General features: G+C 40.5%; 1 pseudogene; it reads right to left on the bottom strand.

Moving 5' to 3' along the window:
- Window positions 1–7,219: 7,219 nt before the first annotated feature.
- On the bottom strand, window positions 7,220–8,119 carry LOC142454230 (large ribosomal subunit protein uL18 pseudogene; annotated as a pseudogene).
- Window positions 8,120–23,895: the final 15,776 nt, after the last annotated feature.

Here is a 23,895-nt window from a genome sequence, read left to right as displayed (position 1 = left end):
GTTTCATGAGTGTCACCCACCTCAAAATTGCTCCAAACACTGATATGTATCAGTTTAGAAATTGATTATTTTTTAAGTTATTTACAAAATAAATATCTTCAATGTCATGTCAAGGCACATGTGATGAAAATGCTCAACTACTAGAGTAAGGTCAGTAGTCAGACCCAACTAGCTGCTCTGCGGGAAGATGACAATCTACATCCCTAGATTTACAATCTTGCACGTCCCCTAGGGCAGTTCCCCTGCATCGTCTAGGGTCACTATGTGTCTAAGTCAGTTCGGTGACACACAGCAACAACAGTGTCTTTATACTAACAAATACTAGTCAAATCAAACTCACTGTCATCAAGTCAATGCCGACTCATCACGACCCTATAGGACAGGGTAGAACTGCCCCTGTTGCTGAGCATGCAGCTGTCTGTGGGAGTAGAACGTCCCGTCTTTCTCCTGCAGAGTAACTGGTGGTTTCGAACTGCAGACCTTGAGGATTGCAGCCCAATTAGGAACCACTACACCACCAGGGTTCCTTAGGGGGGATAAAGAGACCCTAAATTCAAATATCATTTATAGATGCCTACTTATTAAGTCTTCAACAGGACACAGCTAAAGACAAACAACCTGGATGAAGGAGACCATCAGCATGAGACCATAATGGAATCCCTGATTCACACTCACTCAGCAAGTTCAATAGGAAACTGTCCCCAAATCCTGCCTGGCGGCAGATCTGTTATCACCATCGCAGGCAGGACTGCAGAAGCAGGAATGGGACCACGGTTGGGGTACACACAGTAGAGCAAGTAAGAAAAGCTTACACAACTGATTCAGGAGCCTTGGGTCACTTTGGTCAGGGAATGACTCATGATTGTGGGGCCATAGTGCCCCGATTGTCATCAAAAACACTCCCAGGCAGGTTCCTAGAGGTTAGCCAGGAGAGTTACCATAAACACACTGAAGACAAGGTGTCTCTCATTGCTGGTCAATGGGTGGAAAGAACTCCAGGAGGCTGAATCTTTGCAAAGACTTACAATGGGTGTAGGGCACTCCCTGTAAACTGTAGCCTTCTGCAGAATTTAAATTTGAATACAGACTCAACTAGTTGAACACACCCACCACCAACACATTAGCTCTGTACCGGGTGCAGGCCTTGAGTCCTATAATCCTCTGAGCAACCCCATGCGTCAGGGGTACAGTTAGCTCCTACATTTACAGATTAGGAAACAGAGTTGGGGGATGCATGTATATCTATCTGTAAGATTATGTATAAATGTGATTATATATTTCATCTTCCCAAAAAAGAACTTTGTCAAGATTCAGGACTTTCGAGAGAATATTGCCTTGAAGCTATTGCATCGCCAAAGAACAAAAACAGCACCTTCTGTCCAACAGCCGTATTCTGGCTCTGGAGTGCCCCGCTCTGGAATACAAGGGGAGGCATATGACCTGCTGGGAAAGGCAGGCTCATGGGAAGTAAGGGTGACAGGAGGTGGCCGCACGCATGCAGTGGTCGAGGAGCACAGAGCCGGTCCGCATCAGCAGAGCCACAGGCAAGGCAGAGCCGCTGCCAGGTCTCAAGCCAGAGGCTTGATAAACAATCAAACCTAACCCGTTACCATGGAGCTCCTGCCAACTCAGGGTGACCTCACGACTGTTAGAGGGTAACAGAAGCAAATCATCAGGCTTCTTCTGTAGGGCCAGTGGACAAAGTCCAACCTATACTCAGATAAAAAGAAAAACCAAAACCTCACAGCTCTTATGTTTATTCCGACTGATAGCATTCTGCGGGACAGGATCAAACTGCCTCAGCAGGTTTCCAAGTCTGCCGCCCTTGACAGGAATAGAAAGCCTCATCTTGCTCCCTGAGATCAGCTGGTGGGTTCAAACTGCTAACCTTGCAGTTAGCGGCTCAACGGATAAGCCATGCCATGAGGGCCCCTTTACTTGGTTACTAACCTTCATTTAGAAATCCAGCACTAACCATCGGTGCCACCACAACAATCTCAGGGGGTGCTAATTATTCCCTGACAGGTTATAGATGAAGACAATAGAGCTTAATGGTAAAGAACTTTATTAAGAGTTATTAAATGATAGATAGATCTAAGCTGTGGTATGATTCAGCTGGTTTGCAATGGTGCAGAAGAATCAAAACCCATTTTTAAAAAATCATTTTATCAGGGGCTCTTACAACTCTTATAAAATTCCACACATCAAAAAAAATTCCATACATCAATTGTATCAAGAATATTTGTACATATGTGACCGTTGTAATTTCTAAAACATTTTTTACTTGAGCCCTTGGTATAAGCTCCTCTTTTTTCCCCTCCCTCCTCTGCCCGCCCACACTCACAAATCCTTGATCAATTATATATTGTTTTTATTTTTTCGTATCTTACACTGTTCGTTGTCTCCCTTCACCCACATTTCTGTTATTCGTCCCTTTGGGGTGGGAGTTGGGGGCTATATATCCAACCTTGTGATGAATACCCAATTTTGTTGTTGTTCAGCAAACCAGTTGTTACAATGGCACTTATACTCAGAGTTGTCACTAACGCGGATGCTTGGCCAACTGCCCAATATGGAACTCACCAATTTGTATTCTTTACTCCTAATACACTTCTGAAAACCAATCCAGGAGCCTTTTTCACCCACATTTCTGTTATTCGTCCCTTTGGGGTGGGAGTTGGGGGCTATATATCCAACCTTGTGATGAATACCCAATTTTGTTGTTGTTCAGCAAACCAGTTGTTACAATGGCACTTATACTCAGAGTTGTCACTAACGCGGATGCTTGGCCAACTGCCTAATACGGAACTCACCAATTTGTATTCTTTACTCCTAATACACTTCTGAAAACCAATCCAGGAGCCTAACAGGAATGGCCTCTAGCCCAGGCTGAGACCACAGTCTGTCTGGGGATCCCCATCCTGGTTTCCAATTATCTCTTGGTTTCATGAGTGTCACCCACCTCAAAATTGCTCCAAACACTGATAAGTATCAGTTTTGAAATTGATTATTTTTAAGTTATTTACAAAATAAATATCTTCAAGGTCATGTTGGAACTACACCTGTAACGTGCATTTATTCATTTTATAAAACTTGCTGTTCTTTTGATGAAATACTACATTTTTATTCCTTTGAGTTTCTTACTTTAGGAAACAAATATGCACTATAAATAGAAAAAGTGCCAAATAATCAGAGGGTGATACACTGTCATTCATCTCAGTTTTGTGTTATGCCCCAAATTCCCACATCATATTAGGAGTGCACGATGCAATTCCTGAAAGTGTTCAAAGAGCTAAAAATGTTGTCAGAACGACTGCTGTCAGTTCAGCAGAAACGGAAGGGAAACTTTCAAAGATGAACATCATATATTCAGACAGGAGGAGTCACCTAACGGTTTCTAATATCAAACATAATGACTATTGTCTAATTGGAATGGGATCCTGCCCCTACAGCGACAAGATGGCTAAGGACACATCACACAGCCAACGGGGCTCAGATAAAAGCTAAGAATATTGCAAGTGAGAACGCCAATCAAGGAGCGATATGGAAATATCTTAAACACCAGGTTCTTTGTTTTGTCAGGTATTATTTAGGAGTTTTACCTTAATATGTTTGCACTCTCGTAACATAATCTAGTTTTGTGTACCTTTCGTATAACATAATCTAGTTTTCTGTACCTCTTTTATTGTTCTTATGTAAGTATTAACTGTATGAAATAATAAACCACTTTTGGGGATATTGTTTTTTATACTTAAAATGACCATCAGGGCAGTGAACTGGTGGTTAAGCTATTTGAATTCCACCACTGTATCTAAGACTTGAAACAGGTCTATAGAATTCCAAAGTTTAAGTGTTTTTCACTAAAACTACTGAAAAGTCACAAAAAGTATGCTCAGCACATTTTATGAATTTAAGTGCTCTCAGGGCCAATATTGACTCTTCCAGAATAAAGTATTCTCCCTACATTTATGTCTTTTACTGCCCTTTCTTCACCTTCCCACCCACTCCCCAGTAGAAGCAGAGAGAGAAACAGATTTTCCAGTGTTGCTTAATGTAATAGCCTGTCTCTCCATTCTAAAAGACACAGGCTGCGCCTTTCACTCCCCACCACCCCTTTGGGTCTCTCCCAACACTGGAGATTTGCCGGAGACACCATTCTTTCTATTTTTCTCTAAACATGCTTCATGCTGCAAGTTCATAGTCCACCTTTTTACAAAAGAGCGCTCCATCAATAATAGGTCTTCTGTTCTTGATCTTTTCTGAACCCTACATGATGAGAACTATTGACCTTCATCTTACCTCTGAACAGGAGACGCAATGGCTTAGAACTCAAAGAGGCAAGAGCTCTGTATGAGGAAGAGAAGTCCCAGTCATTTCACCCAGAGCAGCTGCACATTCTGAGGAACATAAACCAAAAATAAGTGGGGGGGGGGCGCTTCTGTACAAGACAGAGGGGGGAGGCGCTTCTGTACAAGACTTTTTATTTAGTTGTTTTTCTAATTTTATTTTTCCCCAATAGTTTTATTGGCTTATCATTCACATACCATACAATTCAATAGTTTAATCACATCAAGAACAGTTTCCAATCATCACCACTGTCAGTTTTAGAACATTTTCTTCATTCTTGCACTCATCGTTATTAGCTCACCATTTCCTCTTAACCTCACCTGCCCAACCACCATGGAACCATTCATGAGGTTGCTGTCTGCAAGCACTTACCCTGGATTTCATATGCAGGCAAACATTAAAAAAATTAAAAGAACTAGCAAGAATATCAAAGTGAAACAGATAAAAATCTCAACCCAAAAGAAAGAAAATATTAAAAACTAGAACACATTTAAATGGATTAGGAAAAAGATCCAGTGATAGGGTGTTAAATTTTAACCTAACTGCATCTGCAACAATCCACTTTCCAATGGGTTCTGCATGGTAGCCAGGCCGTTCACATTGCTGGTTCATGGTCAGAGGGGGCTCACCAGGGACTTCATCCACATGGATTTATTTCCCTGTCACTTTTTAAAAAAACTGAAACAGCTTTAAAATGGGTCAAAAGATCAGATATTACATTTTAATAGTTTTATTGATATAAAATTCATATATCATATACTTCCCTAATGACATTGTTACCTAGCTACATCTGCCAGGATTGATCTTACAGTGTTCTGTCTGATGACAGAGCCATTCTCATCCCTGAACTGTAATCGGAGTGGATTCACTGGACGCTTAATCCATGTGAGGACACTGCAAATGGATTTGGGGCTTTGATAAACCAGGGGTTCACCATTTAAGCCCTGATACCAATCCCTCCTTTAGAATAGAATTATAAGACTCTGGATAGGGCAAGATATGACAAAATAACGATGTATAAATTACCAAGGGCACATGAGGGAGGGGGGAAAGGGGAGGAAGGGGGAAAAAAAGAGGACCTGATGCAAAGGGCTTAAGTGGAGAGCAAATGCTTTGAGAATGATTGGGGCAGGAAATGTATGGATGTGCTTTATACAATTGATGTATGTATATGTATGGATTGTGATAAGAGTTGTATGAGTCCCTAATAAAATGAAAAAAAAGAAAAGAGGAGAAAAAAATTATTAGGGCAAAGACTGTACAGATGTGCTTTATACAATTGATGTATGTATATGTATGAACTGTGATGAGTTGTATGAGCCCCTAATAAATTGTTAAAAAATAAATAATTAAATTTTTTAAAAAGAATAGAATTATATTATTTAAAATCCTTGTCTCGCACAGGCTGGTGTGCTTCTTCCCTGTGGACTTAGTTGACACCTCACTTAGATGGCTATTTGTTTGAAAGCAAGCCTTTAATCCCCAAGAAGCTATTCATTCGCATATGTGGGCACCACCTAGTTTCTTCACCTCCCTTTTCTATAGCACCCATATCTTCAGTGTTCTCTTCAAGTCGAACATGAAATTGGACCATGTACATGACCTTTTCTGTTCACGTTCTTGACATTAGCTTGAAGGAGGGAACCCTGAAAGAAAATCAATGCAGAGTGTCTATGGTTTCCAGTGAGTGGACATTTGAAGGAGCAGCAAATACCCCATGAGCAGGCAGTGTTGGAACTGCAGGAGGATGGCAGAAGGGGACTCCATCAGCTCCCCACCCCCTGACTTCCCCTAGTCAGAGTGAGATGCGAGGCTTGCTTCCAAACCAAGATCAGCACAGCTGAGGTTATTTCAGACAACTTAGAGAGACAAAAGTGGGCGAGATGGCGTTAGCCTTGAATCTCCATCCTCTTGTTTATCCCAATATAAACCCCTAGAATTCACAAGGCACCAAAGGACACGGGACACTCCATGGGGATGTAGATAAACACTCCAGGATAAGGACATTTGAGTTCTGTGGCAGAGTCCACCTGGGTTGGACAAAGTATCTTTCCAGTGATTGGGAATACCTGTTGGAGATCAGATTCCTGGTGTAATAATTTAATGGGGATAATGTCTGACCCCTTCTACCTTACAAGGATAGGAGGAGGGAATCAAGTTCATCACATCCTCCTCCTTAGGCTGTTTCCTTTGAGACAGAGGTCGGACAGGACTAGCCTTTTTACCTCTAGCCTTTTAACCCTAACCTTTCTGCGTCTCCTGACACAAATGTCCTCTCAAAAAAATTTCTGCTTCTCCGCTAGTCTTGATGACTCATTGCCATGGCCACACAGAACGCCGAGCCCAAACTCACAAGTATAGGGTTGATTAGGGAGGTAACAGGTTACAACCCAGATGAAGAAATCTCAAGATAGAGACAGCACAGCCTCTTCTCAGCCATATCCACACTTCCTCTGCTCCTTGGCTTCTCAGTGCTATGGCCCCTCAGACAAAGGTCAAGCTCCATCAGTGCTGTTGATTAGGTGCTCAGAGCCCACCCAGTTCATCAGTAAGCCTGGACCTAAAGACGTTCTATGGATCGGGAAGTCCACTGCTCAGTCACATTTACGCCAGGCCCTTGTATTTATTGCTTTGATTGCCACTGTTCCTCTGCGGATGCTCTTTGGCACCTCTCGTTGTCTCCTGTGTCACAGAGCTCTGTCTCTCGGATTGAGGACCTTCTCAGCACAGGGTCTCTGGTTCCAAATGACACACTCCACTCTTGGCTCTTCATTTCTTTTTCTTTTTCCTTCTTTCTTTATTTTTTTTCCCTTCTTGGTGAGTAGTGTGTTTTCTTTCTGTAGCAAATCATCATGGAAAATGATGGTTTGGTTTAACTCTCTCCCACCTGGTCCTGAGCTCTGAGGAAGCTTCTGTTCTTCTATTCGATCTTTCTTCTGGGCAAGAGACATTTGGGGATGATTCCACCTCTTCTGTTCAGCATCTCCCTTAGGCTTCTTCTCATAAACTGGATTCTCTCGTATAGTCGCATGTGCTTTCTTATACAGCTCCTCCATCATGGCAGTAGCGATGCTGTTCTTGATGTATGGAGCAAATTGCTTCTTGACTGCATCTTCATCCTCTTCCACTAGGTAAGGCATGTAATCTGAGATGTTCTGACCCAGGATGTGTTTCCGATGTATTTCTGTCATGTATTTCTTGCTTTCTGAATCATAACCAGGGAATCACTTGGTAGTATAAGGGATAGACAAGCCTCCATCTGAGCCCCTTTCTGAGCCCCTTTCTGAGACCCAAACACTTAATTTACCGTGGTAGTCCTGGCAAGGCCAGCATGCAGATAGCAAGTGAAGGTACCAGATTGACCATCAAAAGTCTCCACATTGTATTCATCTACAGTTACCTCCACTTGGCCTTCATAGATCTTGTCCATGCCAAACCTATTAAGAAGCCTGGGGGCCAGCAGCAGGCCAGTACAATATACTGCCACACCATGGGTCAGGCCAACTTTCACACCGTACATGGGAAGGTCATGAGCATAAGCTACACAGACCATCATATCTCCTTCTATACAGGCATAAGCAATCTGGTAGATGATATTCCTGTTGGTTACATGAACCATCATCCTGCATTTCAGTGTATTGTACTTATCTCTATCTTGGGTTACCAAGCGTTTTCAAGCACAATAATCAGTTTTTCCCTCTCGCTGTCTTCTAAATGTCACTTGGTATCTCTTGTCATAGGCCTTGTTCTTGACAAATTTAACACACCCCATCCTATGGAACAGAGAGGGGCATCCACAGCTCACCACAGACCTGTGGCTCTTCATGCTTAATGATACGGAAATCCTCCTTTCGGTCTGCAGGGTGGATCATTTTAAGCCTACTAAAATATCAAACCTGACTAATCCCACATTAGGAGTCCATATACCTTTTGTATGGCCCTACCCCCTATACTTTATTTACATTATTAGCAAGCTATCTAATCCCCTTGGGGGGGGGGGTACTGCAACCATCTCAAATGTTCACAGCCGTACCCAGTCATTTGTTGGGAGTTACAGAGATTAGAGCTGGAAGGGATATGTTGAATAATTCTTTTCCGCATCCATGGAGCAAGAGGATTGATTGATAACCTCTGACAAGCACTCAAGCATCCTTAAAAGACCACTAACTCCAGTGGTGAAAATCAGAGCGAAAACCGGGGATAGAACCCTTGAGAGACCACACTCTTATCCTTGGGGTGTTAGCTTGTCTTCTACTCCCTGGCCCTCTCTGTTTCTTCTCAGTATGATGTATACCACTCACAGGAGAACAGACTATTGCACAAGAAAGGACTACACTCCCTGTGATCACAATCACTGAGGAGAGGATGTGCCCTGGTTTGCTCAGAAAATCCTGGGTTACATTGATTTCCTTGCGTAATTATTGATGGAATGTCCTATGATCCTCGAAGGCATTTCAGTTTGGATGATAAACTGTGTGGTCTCTCTATCTTCTACCTACTTTAAATTCTTTTGTCCAATTTTCTATGCTCTTTTATAATTAGTTGCGTAGCTCTGAAGTCATTTCATTTTCATGGTGACACATTTACAGGTGTTCAATAGGATCCACTACTATCAGTTGATTCTTTAATGCTGAGTAGAACTATTTACTGCCTGACTGTGCTGATGGCCCAGTCAGTTGAATGTGTCAATGCAATTCCATTAATAAAAAATTATCATTTGGGAGTTGTAAAGTTAAATGGGAATGAGTTAGAATCCTGGCTTTGCTGCTTATGAAGTCTGACATCATGAACACTGATATGTGTTCTTTCTCAAATCTCAGATAGAATACACAGTGAAATAACAAACGGATGACCCCCTAGAGCAGCAGTTCTCAATCTGTGGATCATGACCCCTTTGGGGGTCAAATGACCCTTTCACAGGGCTGCCCAATTCATAACAGTAGCAAAATTAGTTATGAAGTAGCAATGAAAATAATTTTATGGTTGGGGGTCAGCACAACATGAAGAGCTGTATTAAAAGGTCACGGCATTAGGAAGTCTAAGAACCACTGCTCTAGAGCACATAGTACATTAAATTTGGATCACATGCAAATTACTTACTGATAATGGTCTAGAAAGGCTCATCTTCACTGGGAGCTATCACCTAGGTGAACCAGCTAGTAAAGTAGATGCTTTTGGTAGCATCAGAAGTATCCATTAGTTTGTGAAACCCACAGGACCCATGGTACACCCACTATATCCAGACAGCCTCCTGAAGACGTGGAAGCCTATCCATTTAATGAGTATGGCTGTGCACAGGTCACTCATTTCTCTACGATGGTAATAGGTATGTTGTAGGCTGATAACAGAATTTGTAGATGGGGTGGATTTATCCCTAATCCTGATAATAAACAGACTACCATTGTTCATCATTTTCTCCCATGAGCCAGATTTCTCTAAGCAGCATGCACAGGAGCTACATTTTTCCTTTGTCCATCTCTGGCTCCTGCTGTCTCCCCTGTTAATGGCTCCGAAAGTCATACCCAAGTACATGCAAACAAACACAAATGCACAGACACACACACCCTTCCCTTCAACCTCCTCCTTAGACAAAGTGATCTGTCCTCCACTTCAAGCTTCCGACTTCCAAATTCAGGTCTAATTTCTACATCCTCCCTCAGGCTCATCCACTTCTTAAAATTTGCCTTGTTTTCATCCTTCTCCAAAATCCCTATTTTTTCTCTTTTTTAAAATCATTTTATTGGGGGCTCCTACAGCTCTTTTCACAATCCATCTATACATCCATTGTGTTGGGCACATTTGTACATTTGTTGCCATCATCATTCTCAAAACATTTGCTTTCTACTTGAGCCCTTGGTATGGGCTCCTCACTTTTTTCCCTTCTACCCCAACCTCCCTCCCTCATGAACCCCTGATAATTTATAAATTGTTATTTTTTCATGTCTTACGCGGACCGATGTCTTCCTTCGCCCACATTTCTGTTATCTGTCTCCCTGGGAGGAGGTTATAGGTAGATCATTGTAATCTGTTCTCCCTTTCTCCCCCCCCCCACCCCCTCACCGGCCACCTTCCCCTTACCCTCCTGTTATTTCTACTCTCATTATTGGTCCTAAGGGGTTCCAAAACCCCATTTTACGGAATACTATGTAGCTTGACATTCAATTGCATTGTAATCACTTCGTATTTGTTTCACCTCTTCCGATTGGATTTTAAGCCATTCCTACCTTAACCCAGGACTCGGCCTAGGGATAGGCATCTAGTGGACGTTTAATATCTATTTATGGAGAGATTGAGACTTGTTTCTTGGTCAGAATGACAAGGAAATACTTTGGTTGACCATTTCAATTCTCAGGATTCTCAAAGCTCGGACCGTCCTCCCCTGTGGCTCAGAGGTGCTCAGCTGTGATCCAGACCAACAGTGCATGCACAATGAATGATAATAGCGTCTCCTGTAATTTAGCTCACAGATGAATTTTAGGTGAGATTTTTCTATTGGGTTCTAAGAGTTCCTGAAAATTGGTGCCCCAGGAGGTGCAAAGTGGAATGCCCAACAGAGCTCTGCTTATCAACTGCAGCCTATGCATGCGTTTCCATAATGGCAGGCTGTTGCCAGCATTCTAAAATCACATCCAAACCAGTACATGATTATCCTAATTTATGCAAGAAGTACATTCCTGGAAAGTTTATAAAGACGTAATTAGGGGGGAAGTTTAAATTATATTTGAGATGTCCTTGGAGTACTCTATAATTGATGCTATAATGCTTTTGAAAAGTTTTCCCACAGATAATTAGAAATGTATGTATTTAATTGGTTAGTTTTAACATAAAACTTGGGGTCTTCTCAAGTCAAGATATACCTATATTTTCCTTCTGGGAATTTTAGAGAAACAAACAAGAATAGAAAACAATCATGATTCAGTATGATTTCCTTTTTGGCATTTTCCGTTTCCATAGAAAATAGATTATGGCGTTTATTTATTTAAGCATCGCCCATCTTACATTATAATCCTCATATTACAGATGAGGATGTAAAATTCAGAAAAGTTAGATAACCAAGATGATGCAGCTAATGAGTGAAACTGGTGAACTAGAAGCCGCAACCTCAAGACTCAATGGAAGACTATCTCCACTCTACCTTCCTGTCAATCCTATTTCTGTTCATAATCCTAGCTACGTGTTGTTTATAAAATTATTTTAAGAATGACATCAATTTAAAGTAATTAGACATTCCTAGAATGCAATCACAGTGAATTCTGTAAGCATCCTACATACACCAAAAATAAAAGGATGAGTCTATTTGAAGGTATGGATTTCTTAAAATGGCATGCGCTGATGTTATCTTAAGCGGACATAACCTCTCCAGAATGTTTACATTTTCCAGTCTTGCGAAGATTCTCCTCAAGAGAAAAGTAGTTGGATCTATCCGTCTCCTTTCTAGCTTCTGCTAATACTACTTGCTGTGTGCGGGATCGCTGCTGCAGTTCCATGGAAGAAAGGACCTGAGAAGAAGAACCATCTGGAGATGGTTGTTGCTAAGGGCTTGGGAGGCAGCTTTGCCTCATAGCAACTCTATGGACCACAGAAGGAAACTCAGCCCAGTGCTGTGTCATCCTCACAGATGCTATGTTGTAGCGCATTGTTGCCGCCCCCCTGTCAATCCGACTCCTTGACGGTCTTCCTCTCTTCACTGGGGTTCTGCTTTCCCAAGGATGGTGTCCACCTTCGACTGGGTTCTCTACAAAAGCAAAACCAGTGAGCCTAAATAATACATACAATTATGCATATTATTTATCAATATGTAAATACATATCTATGTTATAGATCTCTGTATGCACGCAGAGAGAGACGTTTATCAAAGACATGACTCCCACAGTGGCAGAAGGGGGTAAATTTCCAATCTGTACATCAGATGACTCGCAGAGTTGTAAGGATGGACGGACCTCTTTAAAAAGCTGAAGAGCAGAGATGTCACTTAGAGGACTAAGGTGCACTTGACCCAAGTCATGGTCTTTTCAATCACCTTAAACGCACATGAAACTTGGACATTGAATATGGAAGACTCGAGAAGAATTGATACATTTGAATTATGGCACTGTCAAAGAATAGGAGAGTGCTGTGGATTGCCAGAAGAACCAACAAATCTGTCTCGGAAGAAGTATAGCCGGTATGCTTCTTAGAAGCAAGGATTGTGAGACTTTGTCTCATGTACTTTGGGCACTTTATTGGGAAAGACGAATCCCTGGAGCAGGACATCTTGCTTATTAAAGAGGAAGGACAGAGAGAAAGGGAGACCCTCGGGGAGACAGATTAACACAGTGGCTGCAACAAGGACCTCAAACATCACAATGAGTGTGAGACAGGCACAGGACAGGGCACTGTTTTGTTCTGGGGTACATGGGGTCGCTATGAGCCAGAACCAATCTGTCAGCACTTAACAACAAAAGCAAGATACACTGAAATTCCAGCAATGGCACGCAACATCATAACACATTTATTTAATAGGCATTGCCTGGTTAAAAGTACATTACTATTTAATTCTTAATGAAATACGATTTAATTAAATATTTAATCAGCGAATATTTAAAATTCTAAAAAAAAAACAACAGGAACTCAGCAAAAGACAATGCCTATTTTGCCCATGTATCTAATTTTAGCTTTTTCAACAGTTTTTTGGCATATAAACAATACATCATACTATTTGATTATTCTATGACATCAAGAACTATACACTCACCCCCCTCCCCAGATAATTGCATGACAGAGGACAGCACTGAAGATACAGCCCAGACCACATGAGAGCAAACTAAGAGATCTAAAAATTGATGGTGAACCGGGTAGGGGTTTAATCAAGTGTACTGTAATGGAGAGGAATTACTGAGAGCTGAATGAAGGTCAAACATGATAGTGAAACAGGAGAAAAGTAAAAGGAAATAGAGAAAAAACTGGGAGACAAAAGACACTTATAAAGGTATAAATATAGGCATGTAAATATATTCATATATACAATAGGGATATATGTCTGTGTACCCATATTTGTATGTTACGTTTCAAGGTAAGATAGGCATTGGGCCTCTACTCAAGTGCTCCCTCAATGAAAAAAACACTTTGTTCTAATAACCTAACTCTGTGATGCTCACCTTCCTGACACAATCTCTGAAGTCAAAATCAGTATATAAGCAAATGTAGTGAAGAAAGCTAATGGTGCTGGCTATTAGAAGGTATACAGTGTCTGGGGTCTTACAGGCTTGAAATTAAACAAGCGACCATCAAATAGGGAAGCAACAAAGCCCATGTGGAAGAAGCACACCAGCCTGTGTGATCACAAGATGTCGACAGTATCAAGGATCAGGCATCAGAATACCCAAAACAAACAATCATACTGCTGCAAACAAGGGGGTTTGGGTGAAGATCCAAATCCCATCTGTAGACAATTGGACATCCCATCACAGAATGGTCACAAGGAAGGGACAAGTCAGCCAGGGTGCAGTATAGCACTGACAAAACACACAACATTCCTCTAGTTCTTTAATGCTTCCATCCATCCCCCACTATCATGACCCCAGTTGTACCTGGCTAGACCAGAGCATGTACACTGGTACAGATAAGAGCTCTTCACACAGAATCCAAGACAGATAAATCCTTCAGGAACAATAATGGGGGTAGAGATACCATGATGGTAGGGGGTAGGTTAGGGGAGAAGGGGAAAAGAGGGAGAACCGATTGCAATGATCGACATATAACCCCCAACTACAACCCCCCACGGGGGATGAACAACAGAAACATGGGTGAAGTGAGACAGAAGATGGTAAGATGTGGCATAATAAGATCTAAATAATAATTATTTATAATTTATCAAGGGGTCACGAGGGTGGGAGGATGGGAGAGGGAGAGAAAATGAGGAACTAATACCAAGGGCCCAAGTAGAAAGAAAATGTTTTGGAAATGATGATGGCAACATATGTACAAATGTGCCTGATAACAATTGATGTATGAATTTTTATAAGAGCTACAGGAACCTCCTATAAATTGATCTATTAAAAAAGGAAAAACAAAGAGCAAAAATAGAAAGTATTTTATTTCACTACCTGTTGTTACATAGTAGGTGTTGTCCAGATTTTTATGTGCCAATAAAATATAATTTTAAAAAGAAAAAAAATCAATAACAAAGTAAAACAGCGAAAACCTCAAACAAAAAGAAAGCAGAAAATATTAAAAACTAGAAGAAATTTAAATGGTTTATGAAAAAGATAAAATGACAGGGTGTTAAATTTGAACCTAACTACATCTGAAACAACCCACATTCCAATGCATTCTGCATGTTAGCAAGGCAATGCACACCCCTGGTCCACGGTCACAGGAGATTCACCAGGGACTCAATCCACATGTATTTCCTCTTCACTTTTTAAAAAACTGAAATAGCTTTAAAATGTGTGGAAAGGGAGATCAAATGATATTACATTTTAACATTATTACATCTGCCATAATGGATATCACAATGTTCCCTGTGTGATAAGAGGGCATTCACCTTCCTCAACTATGGTCAGAGGGGATTCATGGGAGACCTAATCCATGTGTAAACCCTGCCAAAGGAGTTTGGGCCTCCATTGTCATGCACAGCTGTCTGCAAACCAGGGGTTCACAATTTAAACTCTGATGTTATTCCTTCTTTGAGATTTGGATTTTATTACAATCCTGGGATCACATAGGCTGCTGAGCTTCTTCCATTTGGATTTAGTTGACACCTCACTTAGATGCCTGCTTGTTTGTAAACAAGTCTTTAAGAACCCACATGCTATTCTTTCTGATAGCCAGACACCATCTAGTTTCTTCACCACACTTGGCTAGAGCACCCACATCTTCAGTGATCTCTTCATGAGGGTAAGCACCATGCAGGCATGTCCTAAGAAAATGTTGTTCTTAGATTTGGGCTAGAATTAAGTGCATATAACTTAAAATTTTAAATACATGGTACCTTTAAAAATATTTTGGTTATCTGTTTTTTATTAATTGTGAACTCATCACTGTCACATTAGAATGACTGACATTCCCAGAATTACAATTTTAATCACTTTCTTAGAACCACAGTAAATGGAAATAAATCCTATAGATAAATGAAGCAATTTAAATTTATTTTTAAATGTATATTTCTATAAATGAAAACTTATATAAAATAGCCTATTGATATGTCCTTCCAAGGTAAGGGTCTTCAAGGTAAACAATGAGTTCTTCTACCCTTTGCTCTAAAACACCTGAAACAATACTTCCTGACAGAGGTGGATATGCATAAATGAGTAAACGCAGACAACTCATGCTTCAGATTACATCCCTTCTCTGTTTAGTTGACATGGGTGTCCTGATGCGGAAAGACTTGGGCTTGAGGCACGCTAGTTCTCAGAGTACAGTCCAAGGATTCAACTTGTCAAGCACTGGGAAGAAGATACATTGGGAACCAACAGCGACTCTCATCTCAGCCAATGCCCTCTTTGGGTGATCTGTGTATTCCTGCAGTAGGCACCCTGGGGTAGAGCGGTTCCATGTTTGCTGTTAATCACAAGGTAGGCAATGTGAAAGCACCAGCTGCTCTGTGGGAGATAGAGGAGACTTTCTAATCCTATAAAGGGGTTGTCTTATCTTAAACCCACAAGGGCAACTCTACCCTGTCCTATAGGGCGGACATGAAAGGGTCTTGAATCCTTCTTTTTCTTTTTTGGTGGGGATGGGTGGGGGGGATTGACTCTTTCCATGTTTTGTTTTATAAACATGTATTTAATTTTACAAAGAAAGCAGGATGGAAGGAAACAAACCATCCAAGTTGGAACAAAGTCAGAGCGCTCCAAGAATGACGTTTCCAAGACAGAACTGACGTACCTTTGTAAATAATCTGTGTTAGATTATAAATGCTGACAGAATTAGATGATGAAAGATGATGATTTGATTAGGTGATAAAATTAGTGGATAATATTACAACACATGGCTGCCATCACCTTCCACTTCTTATCGACTCATTTTTAGTAGAGTGTTTTCTAGCTCTCTAACATGCTACATGATACACATTGTTTTTGCTGCTGTTGTTAGTTGATGACCTTAGGTAAAACACAACAAAATCCTCCCAAGCCTGCCCCATATTTCTTGCCGTACTGGAGCACACTGATGTAGCTCTTACATCAATCCATCTCCTTGAGAGTTTTCTTCTTTCTGTCTGACCTCCTTACTTTACCAAACAGTATGTCTTTTTCTACTAATTCACCTATACTTCTGTCCAAAGTAAGGAAGATGAAGTCTCACCCTCATGACGTTTAAGGAAAATTCTGGTTATACTCCTCCAAGACTGATTCTTGTGGCAGCCTATGGTACCTTTGAAATTCTACACCAGCACTCATATTTTAACGTATTGAATCTCCTTCACTCTTACTTTTATTGTCCAGCATCTGAGTGTATTTGAGGCTATTAAAAATACAATGTTTCTTCAAAAATATTCATAAAAAATACATTAGAGAAGGAAGGACGGAAGGAAGGAAGGAAAGAAGGAAGGAAGGAAGGACGGAAGGAAGGAAGGAAAGAAGGAAGGAAGGAAAGCCTTCACAATATACTTAATAGTGGATTTGGAGCTGCCAGCAGACTTCATGCTAAGGTTTGAGATATTTATTGGACCTAGGTAGGGTTGAGCCCACAGGAGATGTGTCTCATTGATGTTTCCAAGGGGTATCAAGCATTTATAAAAAGGAAGATTACAAGCGGTATTCCAGTAAGTGTTTATGAGCCAGTTTAATCAAGGAGAAAGGAATCCCTAATTTGTAATGCAGGTCAATTTCCATAGTATAAACACTCCTATTGTGGGGAAATTCAGAATTGATATGCAATCAGTTTTCCCCAATCCACCACAAGCTAGCTTCAGCACACTAGTAAAATATTCAAGGTATCAGAAGTAGCCACTATTTACATATAAGTTAGTATCCTTTTTTATTTACATAATATGTGTGTATAAATTTAACCAAATGAAATGAAAAACACGATTAAGTTTTTTAATCTCCAAGTATATCAGATTCATTAAATAAGTAGTAGTAGATATTTACAGTAGAAATAGTCACATATTGATGTTGTAGATGAAAATTTACTGACATGGGAGATATTCCAAATAAATATTGGTTCATTCAGGAATATTAGAAAAGTAGTAAAATAGTATAAGCACATTATTGGAACTATCACTACCTAATCAAATCAATACCCAAAAGACTTCAGAGTAAACCTAAAGGGTATCAAAGACAAAGATCAAATATCTAATGTAATCAGGGAAAAGAAATATTTTATCTACAGAGGAATATTTGGATTTTCATCAGAAAATAACTGAAATTTCTTCAGTGTTGAGAGAATATAGCCATTAAGTTAGAATTCTGTACCCAACTATACTATCATTCAATAGAGAAAGGTAAATTAGACCAGAGGAAGTACTCTCTCTGTACTCACAAATTATCACTGAAAGAAATGTAAAAGAAATCTAAAGAAATGGCTGACTTTAATAAAATTAATATAGATGAAAAAGAAGCAAACTCAAAGGACAAAAATTGGTGCTAAAAGGTTTAAAGAAATGACTAAAAATCTAGGGATAGAATAAAAAGCTTTCTAATCTAGTTAGGAATTAAAATAAGTAATCAACAAAAAGCCCCAAATGATTATTTTTGAGAAATAAAATAAGGAGCATAGTAAATAAGTCACAATATAATTAAAAATAGATAATAATCACAATAAATGTAATGATACTAAATTTATTGATTAAAATCACCAAGACCTTTATACTAGGGAAGAGTGGATTTGATTACATGCTATTTATTAAAGACGTGTATGATCTAAGTTGATATGAAGACTGATTTAATATTACATATTGGATCAATATTGAGGTTGAATTTGCTGTGGTTTCACTACAGAATATAGAAAAAGATAACAAACTCACAAACTCTTTCTAAAAAGTGAGTATAACCCTGACACCATTATGCTGAATGAAGTTAATCACAAAAGGATAACTACTATATGAGCCCACTGCTATAGGGAAAAACAATAAATAAACACATTCAGAGACCAATACCCAGGCAACATGGTGGAGAGCCTGCCTACCATCCATGAACCACACAGCACTCCCCTCACATACACATCTTTTTCTTTTTGCTTTTCAAAATGATTTTATTGGGAGTTGATACAGATATATCATTCCATAGTTCAATCACACCAAGCATATTGTTTAATTGCTACTGCAATTGGTTTCAAAACATTCTTTTCCTTCTTGAACTCCTTGACTTCGGCTCCCTTTTACCCTCCCTCTCCCCCAAGCACCACTGTACCCCCCCCACCCCCGAGAAACACTTATTCTACTTTGTGGTCCCTGCAGGTTCATCAATCCTAGGTTTCATACCCTGAAAAACATACAACAAAAATTCAAGAGGGTAACACCAATGACATAGCATATCTGAGATAAATCCCACTATGAAAAAACAAAAACTACAGAAATTTTTGAAAACCAGATTAGGCCTAATGCTCATCAGAGGGGATGTCAACTGACAAGATTTTAACCATTCGAGTCAGGTTTATAATTTTGATCTCCTACAGCCTCTATTTGGTAACCGCTTTTCAAATGCACTCTATTTGGTAACTACTTTGCTCCCATCCCTCTATTATGGATCGAGGGAAACCACCAGAGCCTTATTTCCTATGTAGATCTCACAAATATATCTTGGGCTCCCACTGTCGTCCATTGCCTTCTGAAAACCAGATTCTCAAATTTTAGGCACTGCAACTATTCCTCCTTTGACTTCAGATTATATGGTTTACAGTCCTGTGGTCACTCAAGTTGGTGTGCTTCTTCCATGTGGACTTAGTTGACATAGAAACAATAATTGATGTAATAGCTTATTGGGGCGGGGGTACTGAGGGGAATTGGGAAGTCAATTATGAATATGGGAGAAAGATACTGATTATGGTGATGTATACACAACTATTTTTAAATCCAACTGAACTATGCAAGTATGTTAGTCCGGGTTGACCAGAGAAAGAAATTCATAGACACTCATATGTGTACAAGAGAGTTTTATATAAAATAATAATTGTATATTAAGAAAACATCTCAGCCCAGTCCAGATCAAATCCGTAAGTTTTATATTACCCATATGTCTGATACCAGTCTATAACTTCTTCTTCAGACTCATGCAACACATGCAATGATGCCAAATGCAGGAAATTCACAGGCCAGTGGGTGGACAGTCTTGTGGATCCAGTGGCGGTAGAAGCATGGCAGCATTGGTGTGGGTCTCCATGTGGCTCCTCCAGCTCCAGGGCTCTGACTCCATCAGCTTAGCTCCATGTACCTTGTCAAGAGGAATGTCTTGCAGGGAGAGAGTATGTGTCCCACCTCCAGGGAGAAAGGCAGGAGTTCCCAGAATCCTCAGGAGAAGGCCATCCCACACAGAGGCTTCATTGGCTATGACCCGATTGACAGACTAGACTCCACCCCATCGCTCAAGTTAACAGGAGATTATGTAACTGCCCCAGAAAGTGTATGATATGTGAATTATAGGCTCACAATTATTGGGGGAAAGAATTTGCTGCAATTTTGCCATATAGATACGTGGATTTCAAGTAATCCCTTTTAAAGATGAAAGTGGCATGTATGTTGTTGTGATGGTAAGAGCTGTTCCAATGGTATTTCAAATACCAGGAAAGGTCTCCCCTGTTGGACACTTGCAGATTATGACAAACCAAGAATGACACAGCACTTGACTTCTGAAAGTGAGTCAATAAGTATCCTGTGGATTCAATAGAATATTATGCAGTATAAAGTTCCTATAGGCACTCAGAATAGACAGTGGTCACAACAACTGATGTGAGTGTGCCAGCAATCCTGGTCCACTCCAGGTTGGGCAACATTTAGTTCTGCTGTCCATGGGTCACGGTGAGTTGGAGTCGGATTGACGACAACTAACAACTGTGTGTGTGTGTGTGTGTGTGTCTGTGATTTTCAGCCAAATCTCCTTGATTTCAGAGCTCTTTGGCCTTTACCAAATGATCTTCAAATGATTAGCCGTGGTCCTAAATGTCCAGGTCAGAGCCTCTCCTTCAAATAAACAAAATGCATGTTTTACAGGCTCGAGGAAAAGATGTGCACACATACACATATACAGTCAATAGCTATCGACGGTCCCTACTGAAAAGACGTGAGTGATCCTCCTGAAGAGGCCTTTTCACCCATCATAGAGCTCTTGGAGAATCTCAATAAAGACAAAATTTTAAAGTAACAAAAAAATCACTTCTCGGCCTCAAGTGTAGTATCTGATCTTCTCAGTTTAAAAGGAACAAAAATGGGTGTTCATACACAGTACCATGAACACTATTTCAGGGGTGGACAGAATCCCCTCAACTGAAGCCATTCCTTGATCCAAACACACGTCTACAGATAGATTGCCAGTGACAAATCTACAGTGACAAGATCAACAAAAGTATTGCTAGCAAAAGGTGTAAACATTTCCAAGTCTGTCTAACCAGGTTGTATCAGAAGCAGGACAGAGCCAGGGCCTCCCTCTCCCACTCATCCTGCCACAGAGGACAGCTCTCTTTTGTCCACACTGTGGGCACATTCCTGGCCACTTGAAGGAAGAGTGCTTCTAACATCCAAGGAGGATCCTGATACAAATACCGGAGGTTAACTCCTATTTCCCTCTGCTTTCGGGCTACTTTAAACCAAACTCTTCGTGTAAGTGGCAGGTTACTTCCATGAAAGCAGAGGCTCACATGGCCCGAATTGTGATGGAAGAAACATAATGTGTGATTGGATTAAGAGTCTTGACACTATCACACTCTCGAAACTCATCATTGATGTGATTTTTTTTTTAATTGGGGAAATTTGGGTGAGACATGATGGTCTCTTAAATAATAATCCTTGGGGTGCTAGAAAATTATTTGCCTCTATAAAGCACTTTGATAATAATAATGCATATATATGTAATGGAGTGAAGATGATGGGATAAAAATTCTACTAACGCTTACGAACGCATACGAGAGTGGTACAAAGTATCATCCTTAAGATTTTTTTTTTAAATAGCTTGAGTATAAGCCATAGTTATGGAAATTGAAGGAAGAAAATCCCTGGTGCAGAAATTTCATGCTTTTCTTTCAAAACCAGCTTCAAATATTAGTTTAGTGAGTTGATTTCATTAACTGAAAAGTATACATGCATAATTAAAAATACCTTATTTTTTTAATGAGCACTAGGGTAAGCAAAGAAATCATTGTAGGCTTGAGTCTTAAAATATTCCAGCATTTTACAGCATGTGTTTAAGGTGACAAGGAAGTTAACTTTTATTCTTCCCCATAAATTTGAAAAATAATGTTTTGGGCCACAGACGATTGGTTTATCAACACTGACATCTGATCCTGAAGGCCTAGCCCATTCTTAAAGAGCGATACCACGTGCAGGAAATTCTATGACTGACTGTATCCAAAGGCACATTCAAACTCCCAACAGAATGTCTGAACTTCCCACCTTAGACAAGTGAATCTAAAACATGCAGATTAGTTCAAATAGTTTGCCTGATATGGTTTGAAAAAGACTAGAAAGTAACCCTTCCCTGCCTGATTGTAAATCTGTGCTGGCAAGGCCTTGGGCTATTCAGGACCAGGCTCCTGGCACCTGGTACCAAGTGTGAGAAGATATTCATTGAATCAAAAATATAAGTATATAAATTTTCCTAGTATGCTTCTTTTTTTTCATTTAAAGAACTTAGGCTAAAGCATCTGGAACAATTTATTTTAAAATCTTGTTTTTTTCCAAGACAGTTGCTTAGTAAGAGTGAAGAAGAAAAAGACAGGTATTCAAAGCATGTCAAAACAGAATCTGAAAATCCAACTCTGTGTGTGTGTGTGTGTGTGTGTGTGTGTGTGGTGTGAGTGTAGAGGGGTGTCTATTTAATAAAGTTGAGATTCTGCAAGATACTATTTGGCTTCAAAGTGTGCACGTGACAGGGCATAGAATTACTGGGTCTACCCACTTCTATCTTACGAATCTGGCTGGACCAGAACATGTACACTGGTACAGATAGGAGCTCTTGACACACAGAATCCAAGACAGATAAAGCCCTCAAGACCAATAATGAGAGTAGTGTTACCATGAGGGTAGGAGAAAACTGGGGGAGAAAGGGAAAGCCAATCGCAATGATCAATGTATAACCCCAGCCACTCCAAGGGGAACAAACAACAGAAATGTGGGTGAAGGGAGAGAGTGGATGGTATAAAATATGAAAATAAAAATAATTTATAAATGATCAAGGGTTCATGATGGTGTGACGGTGGGGGAGGGAGGGAAAAAGAGGAGCCGATACCAAGGGCTCAAGTAGAAAGAAAATGTTTTGGAAAGGATGATGGCAACATATGTACAAATGTGCTTGATACAATTGATGTATGGATTGTTATAAGGGCTGCAAGAGTCTCCAATCAAGTGATCTATTAAAATTACAGAAAAAAAGAATCCCATTCCACCCCCCACCCCCACCCCCGCCCACGCCCTACTATTATGATCCCAATTCTACCTTACAAATCCAGCAAGACCAGAGGATGTACACTGATACAGATAGGAACCAGAAACACAGGGTATCCAGGACGGATGATCCCTTCAAGACCAGTGCTGACAGTGGCAATACCAGGAGGGTGGGCCGAAGGTGGGGTAGAAAAGGGGAACCAATCACAAAGATCTACATGTAACGTCCTCCCTGGGGAATGGACAACAGAAAAGTGGGTGAAGGGAGACGTCGGACAGTGTGAGACATGACAAAATAATAATTTATAAATTATCAAGGGTTCAGGAGGGAGGGGGAGCAGGGAGGGAGGGAAAAATGAGCAGCTGATACCAAAGACTCAAGTAGAAAGCAAATGTTTTGAGAATGATGAGGGCAACAAATGTACTAATGTGCTTGACACACCATGAATGCATGTATGGATTTAGATAAGAGCTGTATGAGCCCCCAATAAAATGATTTTTAGAAAAAGGATTACTGGGTCTAGTCAGAATCTGTTTGCTTTGGTTTTATGTGTGGAATCATGGATTAGATGAGAAAAGAGATAGGACACAGCATGTTTGACTCCTGGGAAGGTCATGACCATCCATGGTAATCCATTCTCGATTGAGGTATAGGATGTCATACGAGCTGTAAGAGCCCCCGACTGGTGTGAGGGGCAAGGCTGGGAGAGTGGAGGGTGAGTGGGTTGGAAAGGGGAACTGATTACAAGGATCCACATGTGACTTCCTCCCTGGGAGATGGACAGCAGAGAAGGGGGGAAAGGGAGACACCGGATAGGGCAAGATATGACAAAATAACAATGTATAAATTACCAAGGGCACATGAGGGAGGGGGGAGCGGGAAGGAAGGGGAAACCAAAGAGGACCTGATGCAAAGGGCTTAAGTGGAGAGCAAATGCTTTGAAAATGATGAGGGCAAAGAATGTACGGATGTGCTTTATACAATTGATGTATGTATATGTATGGATTGTGATAAGAGTTGTATGAGCCCCTAA

The sequence above is a fragment of the Tenrec ecaudatus genome, chromosome 8 (assembly GCF_050624435.1).
Source record: "Tenrec ecaudatus isolate mTenEca1 chromosome 8, mTenEca1.hap1, whole genome shotgun sequence".
Lineage (NCBI taxonomy): Eukaryota > Metazoa > Chordata > Mammalia > Afrosoricida > Tenrecidae > Tenrec > Tenrec ecaudatus.
This window is presented reverse-complemented; position numbering and strand designations above follow the sequence as displayed.